Source organism: Pygoscelis adeliae, unplaced genomic scaffold, assembly GCF_000699105.1.
Source record: "Pygoscelis adeliae isolate BGI_AS28 unplaced genomic scaffold, ASM69910v1 Scaffold212, whole genome shotgun sequence".
Taxonomy (NCBI): Eukaryota; Metazoa; Chordata; class Aves; order Sphenisciformes; family Spheniscidae; genus Pygoscelis; species Pygoscelis adeliae.
The window spans coordinates 817,973-829,274 of record NW_008824235.1 but is presented as its reverse complement, the minus strand read 5'-3'; the positions used below and the strand labels follow the sequence as shown (position 1 = coordinate 829,274).

At 37.0% G+C, this 11,302-nt stretch overlaps 1 protein-coding gene across 1 annotated transcript in view; it reads left to right on the top strand.

The window, feature by feature from the left end:
• The first annotated feature begins 6,947 nt into the window (after positions 1-6,947).
• The window catches only part of GULP1 (GULP, engulfment adaptor PTB domain containing 1), a 157,713-nt gene continuing 153,358 nt past the window's right edge, over positions 6,948-11,302 (top strand). The window contains exon 1 of the mRNA XM_009334981.1: positions 6,948-7,052. The gene's annotated coding sequence lies outside the window, so the exon portion shown is untranslated. The remainder of the gene's footprint in view (positions 7,053-11,302) is intronic.

The following is an 11,302-nucleotide window of genomic DNA, read 5'->3' as shown; positions in this document are numbered from 1 at the left end:
GTATTATGTTCAGCTGCTTTTCAGAAGACACGATACAAATACAAGTCCTGGGCAGTGTTTGTGTAAGGTAGAGTGAAGTGTATCTCTTCGTAGCTAGCAAACTTCTTTTGAATCTTGACATACTTTGACAGATTTCTGAAACTTGCTTTCCATTATGTACCTAGGAATATTTTATAAGGTAAGATCTTTAAAGAGATGTTGCAGCTCAAAGACATATTTGTAACATGTCTGGAGAAGGCGACTTATTAACTATACTCTTAGCTTCTTACACTGTGGAGGGGTGAACAGTAGAGAGAGCTCTCTCTGCTCTGTCCTATCTTGTCACTTATCTGGAAATATGTCAGTTATTCATTTGAGTCTGCCCTGGCATGTGGATATTAGCAAAACCTATAGGTATATATGGCAAAGTATTGGCTAGTGCAGCAGCTGATATGTGAAAAACTGCGTTGTGAATGACTGCAATTATATGGTTACTAGTTCTGTTTTGTTATGGATGTATGAATTTGCTCGTGTCTGTGCTTTCATTTCTCAGAGCGTGCTTGGTTTGGATGTTCACGCTGTTGTTCTCCAAGTTGTTTGAGACAGCAGCGATGCTGCTGAAATGGTGGTTGGAGCCTTTCTCTATCCATTGCCACCCTTTTCCTGCCCAGTGCACCTTTCTTCTGGTACTGGCTCAGGTATTTACGATATGGCATTGGGAACTGGATCAAGTATGACCAAGAACTGGGAAATGGGAGGAATAGGTCCATTTATACATGTTCAGTCTGATTGTGGAGCAACAGTGTAAGATGCAATAAAGTTGCTTTTTGAAGTAGATAGAAGCTAAGCTGTAGGTCTTGGTTCAACATATGCAGGTTTTTTCACTGCTTGCAGTGTGGTTCATCACTGACCTGACCGGAACAGATTCATCCATATAGATATAGTCTCTGACCTTCACTGATGATGTTTTATACCCTTCAAGGCACAACCACTTTAACAAGTGAGGATAAATAGTGCTGTACTGTGGAAAAACAGAAAGCTTGTTGTTGCTACATCCAGTTTTTTTAGCTTTGTCATAAATTCAGATTCCTGGGCATGTGTATTAGGGAGGTTTGTTTTGTTTTCCTCCTGAGCTCTATCAGAAAAAACTCCAAAGCTTTTTTTTTTTTCCCTTGGCTCTTAACCTACCTTTAAAAATGGAGAATGCCCTGGCTTCTGAATACAACAGAACACTTACTTTATCCATTAAATAATAATAGAAAAGAAACAGAAATTGAGAATCTTTTTAACTTGTTTTCTTTGTGTTTCGATTTCTTGTTCTTTTTAAAATGCAGACTTCCTTAATTGGCACTGGTAACCACTTAAAGAAGTGATATTGATGGTTTTCTTTCCATGTTTTTGTTACTAACGTTATATTCTTTTATCACTTACAGAAAATAAGTATTGTGTATTCAGTGCTCTTTCCATGGCAAATAACCAAGAATGTCTTGATCTAACCTTTATGGTGTTGTTCATTGCATAATGTTAACCATCAGGCTGACTGTCCATTGTGTAGATTGAATTTCATGGCAAAAAATGCATATTTCTGTGGCACTCCAATTATAGCTGTAGTGTTCATTTCATTCTCTGTGTGCTTATGCCTGTCCTTGTTCATCAGAACTACTCAGAAGTGCCTGAAGTTAATTTGCAGAATTTTGGTCCTGGATTTCATATGTTTATAAGAGATTAAGAATGGTTTTTATTTAAGACTACTGTTTCATGCTATTAAATTGGAATTAGGTGAATACTGATCTCTGTAGAATGGGAGCTACTATTCTTATTGTCACTGTTTAATAGATCAGTTGAAGGTGAATATCATCATGTAGACTAGATTCATAGGCTGTGGACTAGATTCACAGGCTGATAGCTTTTCAGGCCAGAGCAAACAATGTGGTGGTTCTGGCTTGTCCAGTGACTGTTGTGGTTGCTACCCCTTTCACCCCCAATTAAAATGTTATAGCTAAAGATACAGTTTTGAGTTTGAATCTCCACTGTCTCTCCATTTTATCATAATGTAGAACAGAACATGCTGGTACTTACTTGCCTTTTGGAGGATCTTTTTACAGTTGATGGTGTTGCTGCTGCTTAAATAGAGAAGGATTCTGGTGCTTAAGGGACTGGTTGATCTTGAAAATGAAGTCAGACCATTTAAACTGATTATTTTTGAACTAGTCTCTAGTGGAATTGGGCTACAGCAGAGTAATCCCATTTTTCCTTTTGTCAAAATCTGATGAATTGTTAGAAAAGGGAACTTGTTGGTCTGCTCCAATAAAATTTTTACACATTTCACAAAATCTGATGAATTGTTAGAAAAGGGAGATTGACATTAGTGTCCCTGTAGAAGGCGTGTAGCTGACTGGAGAATGATGTGGCAGAAACAATGGATTCTTGCTCATCACCTGAAGTCTGCTGATTTTTAGTGACAGTTACCTGTAATAAAACCCTGACAAAAAGAACTTTTTCTCGGTCTTAAAAATTTATCCATTAAGCCCTGTCGTAACAGATGAAACCCTTCTAGCACTTTATTTTGGAGTGGCCTTACCAGTGCACAACATCGTGAAATTTAATGTCGTTCTTTATCATACTCATGCAGTTCAGTCAGTTGTCTCTATTATTTATTATTTCTTTTCTATTTTTATCACATTTTATCACATTCCGTTTTCTTGAAACTTTCATTTTAGCCCTCTTCAGTCTGCTTTTTCAGTTGACACAGTCTTTCACTCATAGTTAATTGTTCTTTAGCAGAATTGGCATGACACATCTAATACATGTGCAGAATATATGAATTACCTTTTTTGCCGAAGTCTCTTCACTGTTCCAGATTTTTGGGGGTGGGGTGTAAATCAAACAGCTTGCCCATTTTTCTGTGGGAATTCTCAGTTTGCTGTAGATGTCTTCTACTGGCTTGAAGAACTTTTACACTTTCCATATGCTCCCAGAATTTGCAGTTAATTTTTTTCTTGCAAATTCCTTCAGAAGCCTGGATGGCTTTAAAACTGGGTAGTATGTTTGGTTGTGTTCTGTGGGGTTTTTTGTTGTTTTTTTTTTTTTTAAAGGAAAAGCTTATGATCCCAGTTGTGCTTCTTATTTTTCAGATGTCATTTAAATATTCTTTGTTCAGCAATGTCCTAAATGACCCTTTTCTCTCTGGGCACGAGATTCAGACTTGCCAGGGTTTTTTTTTTGTGTTTTCTTTATAGCTTGGTATGCTTTAGTGCTCTCCATAAATTAAAACAAAACTAATGGAGTTGGAAATCTTGTGCATTGTCTCTGCTGTCTGTTCTCCCCTTGCAAGCAGCTATGTAGTAATGTCTGTCTAGAGGCTATTAGGTTGTTATTATTATTATTACATGAAAGAATTTTAGGATCATCTGTCTTTTACTGGGAAGCTTCCCACGGTTGCTTCGTCAATTGTGCTTGTTCGATTGGTAGCTTTTCTATATATTACTTCTGTTGCTTATTGTTTGCTGCTTGTTAATTTTTTTTCTATGCTTGGAGGGATTTTTTTCCTTCCTGTGATTCTTTTTAATTTGATAGAATTTTAAAGCATTAAATTTTGTTTTCATGTGTTTTCTTCAGTTGCCTGTTTCAGCTGCTGATTTCTTTTTTTTATATTCTCCATTATTCCCTCTATATGTCTATTTATCCACCACATTTTTGTTAACCTTGGAAATGCAGGACTTGGTCACTGATTCTTACAGTCCTATTTGCTAATTTCTATGGCTCAGTATCACTTTAGTGTTTTTCTTCTTGCATTGAAACTGTGTGCATATGTCTTTCTGCATCTCCCAGTTAGTTTATAGAAGTTAGTGATAACTTAATTGATGAATGCAAGAATTCGAAATTTGAAGGAATGTCAGCCACATTTGGTCATTGTGCCTGATCCCGATCTGTGATTCCTCAGGAGAAAACAAGGAATAGGTGTGACTCATAAACACTGGGTTACTTTCATGTCTCTCTCTTTTATGGCTTTTTCGACAGAAATGCCACTGCATTGCCACTGCAGGTCTTACTCTGCAATTTTAACCGAGGATGCAATTTCAATCTCTACCATGTTTCATAAATACTCTTTTCCTGTGACCACTCTGTGACTCTCCACATCCCCTGATTTCTAAACTGTTTTTTTAAGATACGATGCAGATTATAGATGATAAAAATAAAAATGTACCAAAACCTCTTGGATTACATATGATCTGGTGGTCTCCTCTGGATCAAAATATGAATCCTGTTCAAAATTGTTTTCCTTTCATCTGCTGCATTGCAATGATGTCATGTAACAGGACGTTTTTGACCTCCTGTGATTTTTTTAATACTTAATACGTTTTACAAAGGAGGCTTTTCCTATTATTGTTCTCTTGTCTTCTGTGATGAGAAAGACAAATGTCCTGAAGAAAGCACTATGTATAATTTTAACTGGAATACACTGCTGATCTAAATAACGAGTAGGACTCTAAGAGGCAAGTGTGATAATACCACAAATTTTAGCAAGCCTTTCTGGAGATTTATGGTAACTATTAGGGCCAATATGCTTAAAGTATGTTTTTTCCATTTTTCAAGTTCAGAGAGAAAACAACTATTCAAGTAAAAATAAATCTGTTGTATAGGCTTCTGTCATAGCAATAATCCTAGTTTTTTTTGTAGAGTGAATGCAAGATGTTAATCCTGATGCCTCGGACTTTGAAATAATAATATCAAACTATAGTATCATACTACTAGTGTCACAACTGGCAGTGTAGTGTCCTGCTGCTTTTCCAGTCCTAAAGTACACATTGAGCATGGTGATACCTGTGAAAGGAGAATACATGGGATTCTACAGAGCTCTGGATTGAAAATGTAAAGAACACGATGAAAGATCTCCTTGTGGTGCAAGAAGGATTTGGAAACAACCCCTAGCTTAAACTGCACTAGTGAACAAATAAGATATTTTGATGTGGCAAACTGGGAAATTGGTGGCAGAGAAACAAAGGTTTTTCCTTTTAAGATTCCTGCACCTGCATCTGTTTAGTCCATAGGTTAAGCTGTTGACAAAGCTTGAGTTTATATTTATTGCTTAGAAATAGAAAGTATTTTTAAGTCTGTCTGCATATTATATCCTATATGGGCAGATGACAGACACAAGTTAGTGATTACCATTTACATGTACCTGGGGCTTTTTTTTACATTCCAGGATTATCTTTGCTTTCGGAAGACAGACTTGCCTCTTTCTCTGCAAAGGTTCCAAATCTATGTAGCACCTCAGGGACACTTGCCATGAAACAGGGCTACCATGTTTTACTCTGTCTAGCACATCTCCCCACCCCCTCAGTCTAATGGCATGTGTTTATGCTCTATCGGTGTTTCAGCTCTAACTCTTTAACTAGCTTAAATGAAGGCTTCTAGATACCTTTTATCAATATGACTAGCTGGACTGTGTATTACTGTCAAAAACATTTCAATTAAAATGTAGATACCTTTAAAATTATGCAAAGTCTCTATTCTTACTTACATTTCAATATTTCTACTTGATATTGACTTAATACTTGATCACCTTGATCCTGGCTACTTTTAAAAATTATTTGTTAGTTTTGACAACTAGTCTGTTTCAGTCGCTTAATTTGAACCAGCTTGAAGGAGCCTGATTTCAAAGAACGCCGAGAACCCCTGTCACTGAATATTAGGCACGTTAACTTTGGTACAGACCCAAAGAGGCTTGTCATATTTGTAAGCTTCAGTAAAAAACATTCAGTCCTCAAAAAGGAGAAGACTTGGTTTTTATAAATCCAGAATTTGCAGTCCTATTCTATATAATCCAGGAGTAACAGAAGTATCTTTCCATGCTAGCTAGCAAGTACATTATTGTGTACCGTCCACAATAACGAACAGGCTAACATAATTCATCAGTGGTTGTGATTCATTTAAGGAGTTGCTTTTGTTAAGAGAAATCTGAGTAGTTTGCAGTTTCATAAAGGCGGATGGCTGTGTGTAGGGTGTATCTTATGAAGATTTTGATTTGCAAAGCAGAGAAGCAAATATAATTTTGTTTTATCTTCTTTTACTGCTTCTTGAATTGTTTGTTCATGGCCATAGACCTAAGGTTTGTTGAAGAACTTATAGTTACACTATACAGAAGATTTTTGCTGAAATGAATATCTTTAAATGGCTGCAAGAGTTTTTAATAGTGCACGTAGTGCTTTGTTTCATATGTCTATTTTTATTTCTGTTTGTTGAACCCTGACACTCACTGCAGCGGTATAACATGGATAGCAGGGGCTTAATAGGAATAAAGAAGTAGGAAGAAGGTAGAAATACATATAATGACTTTTTTTTGTGATTCTATTAAGAATCTTCTAAATTAAGAAGAATTGTACAGTCCTGTGCTTGAGGTTATAAACTTGCTTATGGATCATACACGCTGATGAGTGCAGACAAATCTGAGCACATCAGCTTCTGGTTTGAGCAAACCAGATGGGAGACAGCTCCATTCCAGAAATACTGTGTGTCTACTTCCATAGTCATGTTGTCATGCTTTAATACACTCCAAGACAATTTGGGAGCGGGAGAGTGTTTGACATAAGGTGGTCATAACAGTGTGAAGTTTCAGAGATCATATGGATTGGCTATGATTCATGGCATCAACCCCAAATGGGCTGTTGAAAGGCAACCCGTGGAAATCTCTAATTTCCATGTTGCGTCTGTTTATTACTGCCCCTCTGTTTATTCCATTTATATTTCTGTATTTCTTGGTGCAATGTCTGGCTGTCTCTACGTTGCTTGTTCTTAGTACATGAACGTAGTCAGAATCTTTTTGTGGCTTCTTGACAGGTATTACTGTTAGAGTTGTGTTAGATTTTTCTAGCACTTGTGTCATAAGATATTTGGAGTAACTTAGTCATAAGCTATTTGGAGTAACGTGTTGAGAGAGGCCTTTAGGTTCATTTTCATGTTAGCTAGTAGGTTGTAGTTTTAACGAGGAAAAAGAGTTCGTATGTTAGGCTGTGGGTTCATGTAAAAACTTCTATCTGTATTGCCTGATGCTTGCTTTGGACTCCCTCTGTGTAAGTAGTAGCCTAAGGATTTGATGTGGCTTCTCTATGGGGTGTTTTTTTTTTTTTTTAAAAGGTCTGTGTACATGTGTAAGTAAACATGCTCCCAGACTGTTTGAATTAAATAGTTGAATTGAACTGAATAGTTTGAACTTGCTGTGTGCACCAAGTGGAAGGAAAATGTTGATCTGGGAGATGGGAGAGCAGAGGTATGAGGGAGGTCTAGCCATGAGTGTTGGTGTATTTCGGGAGTTGGGTTGTGATTTGCAGACAAACACAGCTGTACTATTTTTAAGAATAGACACTTCTACAAAGCACAAATACACTACCCTTCAAATACGTGAAAATGCTAAAGAGAAAATATTTACTTGAATTATTTACTTTGTAACAGAAAGCAAACAATGTTATGGGGTTTTTTTTAACTACCTCAAACTAAATATGGAAAAACACACTTGTAAACTGTGCACATTGGCCTCTTGTTACCTTGGGAAATTGGTCAAATTATCGCACTGCACTTCTATATTTTTAATATTTTTAAAAAGCTGGATAGGAGTATGGCTATAAAAACATTGGAATTGGTGTACCTAAAGGGTCAACTAAGAACCTACAGTGAGGGAAGGTAGTGACTGGAGTGCCTTAGCTGGAGTGGCAAGCTCTTAAATCAGATCTATTGCTGATGGAACAGTAATATATGATCACAGCATTAGTTGTCTCATGCTATGGCTTCTCAAAAATGAATTTTCATTCTCTGTCACTTCATTTGCAGCTTTCAGAAACTGCTTTTTCATTTAACTGTATGACTGGTTTTTGTGATTGAATATATACTTGTTTTTCTAGAAGCATCTTACAGTGAATCATAGCTAGTCTACAAAATAGACTGAGACTAGATAATAATTTTAGTTATGAATTCTTTCTACTAGCAGTGGTATGCATGGGCACATCATCAATGCAGATGATAGAATTTTACTTACTAAGATTGCCAAACACTTTCCAGTACAGGATGCCACTTTTAACATGACCTTTTAGTAAACTCGTAACTTTTCTGGTCTGTTACTTGAGTTCTATTACTAAAGGAACAAAAAAAAAATCTATTCAGAAAAGGAAAAAAAGTAGAAGTCTGTAAAACTTTAACTTAAAATGGTTTGATCCTAGTTGTAAAATCTTAGAAATATCTTATTTGAAAACATGTAACGAATTAGTGACATTTAGTATCGTTTGTCTCTTAGCAATTCTTTATGGGGGATATGCTTTCTACTACTTTTGATTTTAGGAAGTCTGCAGAATTCATCTGTATATACCAATGTTTTCTTCAGGTTCATGTCTGGAGTAATCATACAATATAATTTGGAAGGGGCTGCTAGAGGTCACCTGTTTGCCTCTCTCTTCCATACAAAAGTGGAGAAACTGGGCCTGTAGTCAGAAAGAGATCAAACGGCGGGGCTCGATGATCTTAAAGGTCCTTTCCAATCTAAATGGTTCTATGATTCCATGATAACTTGGAATAAGATCTTAGGGCAGAGAGCCTGGAGCTGGGAGGAAAAGGGAACTTAAACTGGGAGCCAGTACTAGATCAGATAGTAATTTTGAGGGGAACAGAAAAGCAAGGTCCATTGGGAAGATAGAGTTTCTGTTCAGAGGAGGTAGATGTCATGTGAGGAGCTGGTAGTTAAGGCAAAATTTAGATTTCTTGGATAAAAAGGCAGAGACCATGAACTGAGATGGTATTAAAAATGGCCAAGGAGCCTTTGTGTGGATTTTCTGTAAGTGAGGAGGGACTGGGAATCAGTATAATCATGGGGCATAAGAGGGAAGGAATTTATGCAGCCAGACTGGAGAACAAGCACTAAAGATGCTGGAAGGGATTTGAACAGAAAGGGTTAGCGTTGCATATTATGGGAAGACAGAACTTTGTCCTTGAGAACTTACTCTCCAGAGCCTAAAATGGAACTTAACCAATCAAATATTATTCTGGAGAATGTGATTTTTCTCCCTGTTTTTCCTACTTGAGACCGGTCAAGATGCTGTAGTAAGTTTTTTCGCTGATGTCAGGAATCTTGACTTTAGCTCTTGGCTCTGATTTGAGGAAGTGCCAAAACTCATACCTGAAATCAAGGGCAGGTTGCTTTGAACACAAAGTACTCCACATTTTATAGCTCTTTAGGAAATAACACCTGAGGGCTTAGACACATGTTTCCTTGGCAGGTAGTTTCTGTAGTTCCTGCCAGGGTTTACTGCACCCGCAGCAAATCAGTTGAATGGAGTGTTCAAGTGTAGCCGAGTTTAAACTAGGTCTCACTAGAGTAGGCAGCTGAATGTTTGATGATGATGATAATTTCAGATTGGGACCTCCAATTCTTTGATAATGTTGAGTAGCCACAGTGACTAAATGTACAATGAGGACAACGCTATTTTTGAAAAAAGTTTGTGGGGCATAAAGTGCTCTGGTGAGAGCTGCCATAGAGCTTTCTCTTGTGAGCGTCCTCTGTCTTCAGACTCTGCTTTGAGGAGTTTGCAGTAAATAATGCATTGAGCTTTACAATAGACCATCAAACAAGTTGCCCATTCGGTGAGCAGCATCCATTTTGTCCACTGAACTAGGCAATAGCCTGTAGAAAAAGTCTTTCATTACACAGTCACACACTGTCATTATTCCTACATGTAAGGAATCCCAATTAGGATTACATAGACAACATTATTCTGCCATTTTACAACTTGAGTGATTATTTACATTGCTCAAGCCTTGCATGTAGTACTGCCATCTACAATGTGGGAGACTAGCATAACCAGTCATTCAGATTTTTAAGAGGATAGGGCCTTAAACTGGACTGATGTGATAGAGGACTTCTGAGTCAGTTGTCAGAAATACTGACAGTCCTTTCCTTCTCCTGGGCTGTGCTGCTGGCCAGGCTTGCCTCGTTTGAAAAGGGAGTTGTCAACTGAAGCATCCATTTCTGAGTGCTCTGTTTTCTGCTCTTTTAGGAAGAGGCAACTTTACTATCTTAAGGAGGAATGCCTTCTGACTTCCTGTTGTTCAATCCCTGCAGATTTATCTTATATTTAATTAATGCTATAGCTTCTGTCGGAGGAATATTGGTAAATACTGGAAGTGTAAGAACTATGCAGAAACCGATCTTGCTTGGAACATTTCATATGTTTTTGTTCAGAAGTTGTTACTGTCAATACAGTGGAAGGATTTTACAGTCACAGACAGAATTCTTATTGGGAAGCTGGGGTCATTGCCTTTATTTGTGATTTTTAAAAAATAGTTTATAGGGATTAAATTATTAATGGGTTTTGACAGCAAACATTTTTGCAGAATCATTGTTTCTGGATCATCGGTTTCTTGTTCAATGGCCATGACTAATTAGCTTATAAAAAACACCAGTCATTGAGCTAATATCTTATAGAGAAACCTCTGATGTTAGATTTGATCCCCTAATTGCTCTTATCATTGGCATTCATTAGAGCTCTTTCACAAGTCAGGGCAATAGACTGCCTTTGTTTTATTTAGAATGTTGTAAAAACAATTGAACTGGCAGCTGATTCCAGTTTTCTTTTCAGTAAGCAGTTTTGGAAGATGTGGGCTATACCATTGTCTGATTTGCCTAGGTTGTAAAAGTTAAATGTAGAGAGAGATGGAATTTCAGCATATGGCTCTGTATTAGCAATTCCATGCATTAGTGGTTAAGCTGGTGTATTGTGTCTGCTTTATAAATGTTTATATTGCAACCTTCTACTAATAGATGTTGATGAGAGCCAGTGTTATGGAGACATAAAGTACAGTGTATGACAGTGATCATTAGTTATGGCCCAGTAAAAAACTAGCTACATGTATTTGGTAGCGTATCCAGTCCTAACCCATGCTGATATTTTCAGATTGGCATCAGAATAACATCAGAATAACATCAGCTATTCCATTGTTCCTTAATAGTTTAACACGAGATCATTGTCAACTGGGATGTAAATGTTTAACTTTTTATATTTAGCATATTCAAGTTTTAGAATTCTTTAAACATAAGCAAACCTGGAAATAAAATGATACTGATGCTTACATAAAACTTGTCTAATTCATTCAGTAATATTTTGGAATGTGTTCTGACTGCCTGAGTACATATATAAATGAAATACAGGTTCTTTGTCCTGAAAATACAGGCAGCTCTGTGGTGAAAGGCAGCTTTGAAATGTCATGCTGTTGTCAAGAAAATTCATTCACTGATCATTGTCCATAAAAATCAGTGGAAACATTCTACAGTTATGAATGG